The following is a 1,938-nucleotide window of genomic DNA, read 5'->3' as shown; positions in this document are numbered from 1 at the left end:
TATTCTCCAGTCGTAGATTTTTATGTGCTGGAGATTCTTTACTAGCAGCAAAAATGGCTTTACGCTTACCGGCAGAATCCATAAGAAGCAGGTGACAATACAAAAATACTAAAACGCAGGTACAAAAAACCACCAAAAAAAGCTTATACGCGTGTTAAGTGAAGTGACGACAAAAAAGCTTGTATTAACACTGCAATTGCACCGAATAAAAGCAAATTTTTGTGGAGCGCTCAAAAACACGTCCGTCTCTCAGATTGATAGAATTTGAATAGAGAAGGGGTTAGTATATTTTAATAATACCCTCAAAGGAAAATTCGCCAAGTAATTATTTAATTGTACTTTATGTATTTTATGTTGAGCCTCCTGCGTGAAGCAGATTCACATTTACTATGTGGGAATGCGTTTAATCAAATTTTTCCCGCTGGCATTCGCATAAAGGCACAGTGCGTATATATATGTATGCACACATACACAGTAGTTATTTATTCTTTTACTTTTGCGAGGAAAAAGAAAAGAATAAGTAACCAAGAGAAATGTGTATGTATGTATGTTTTATATATGTAGGTATAATATATTGGCTAATCGCGAACCGTTCACTTTTTTGCCGGGAACCGTGTACTTTTTTGGCGGGAAATTGAGCAAAAGAAATGTACATATATATGTACGGAAATTTTCTGTAACGGGATGAGAGCACCGTTTTTATAAAATTTATGCGATTTTTCTTTAAAGAACAAAATTTTACGTATATGTGATTTTCTAGATAGAATCACTTTTTATGTATGCACTAGGGTTAGTAAGCAATTCAGATTCTTACTCACGGTTTATATGGGATACTTGTTTTTTATATTCCAACGGTGCTGGCTCTTTGGAGGCGACGAAGGACCATAGGCACACGCTTGATGCGTGTGGGGATTTTCGCGCTGCTGGCTTTGCAGTGGGCACTGGACACGACAGCTGGTCGTTGTGGGTACAGATCCGGGTGGTGGTGGCGACGTAAACGGTGACGGCGATGATGTGGAATCGATGGCGACGTGGTGGCGACGTAAACGGTGACGGCGATGGTGTGGAATCGATGGCGATGCTCCTGAGTTGGCGGTGGTGTTACTTGCGGCTCGCTACGCTGTATTAGAGCGACTGTAAGTTCACGCGAAAGTCTCTACTGCAATACTCCTGATACAAGGTGCGGCTGGCAGCGCAGAGGACTACGCCTGACAAATTTGGGATTGGACGCGGTGTGGCGGACTTTTCGCGGAACCGGCAAGGGGGCTGCGATAGGCATAGACTTTCCGAAAAGAAATACACACGCACTTTATTCTTTGCGAAAACTAATGTCTATTTATTTATAAACTTCAATGCGATTTCAATATACTATTGCGAATGTTTGAGGTTAAGGTTTAAGATTTATAAAACGATTGCAAATTTGCAATTTTGTGACCGCTCGGCTCAGCTCAGGAAAAATTTGTGTATGTATATAAGTTTTTTTCTTCTGTTGACAATTTGTCAACCTAAACGTCAGCTGCGCGCTGCTTTACCTACGCGCATTGCCAACCACGCAAATTCATAAAATATTTCAAAGTTTACAATTTATGGTATTCACTAATTACAATGTTTTTGCAAGTTAGGTAATTCAAAGGCAAAAGATACAAAATGTAAATAGATACAAGTTAGATAATTCAAAGGCAAAAGATACATTACGTAGGTAGTTGCGCTAGACAATTCAAAGGCAAGGGATACAATATGTAGATAGACAACAATTCTAGAGTTGCTCAAATTTAAAAGATATTTCAAAGTTGCGACGGTTAAACGGCATATTTTAGCTAAATGTTATATCGTCGCCTAGATAAAAGGTCGTTGCATGCTACTTTCGGCAGGTTTCGGGAAATCACAATTGAAGTTTGGAGTGCAATTTCTCAGAAACTCGACTACATATTTTCTCCA

Source organism: Rhagoletis pomonella, unplaced genomic scaffold (assembly GCF_013731165.1).
Source record: "Rhagoletis pomonella isolate Grant_MI unplaced genomic scaffold, Rhpom_1.0 Rhpom_scaffold_00067, whole genome shotgun sequence".
Lineage (NCBI taxonomy): Eukaryota > Metazoa > Arthropoda > Insecta > Diptera > Tephritidae > Rhagoletis > Rhagoletis pomonella.
The sequence above is the reverse complement of the archived record's forward strand: the minus strand, read 5'-3'. Positions refer to the sequence as shown.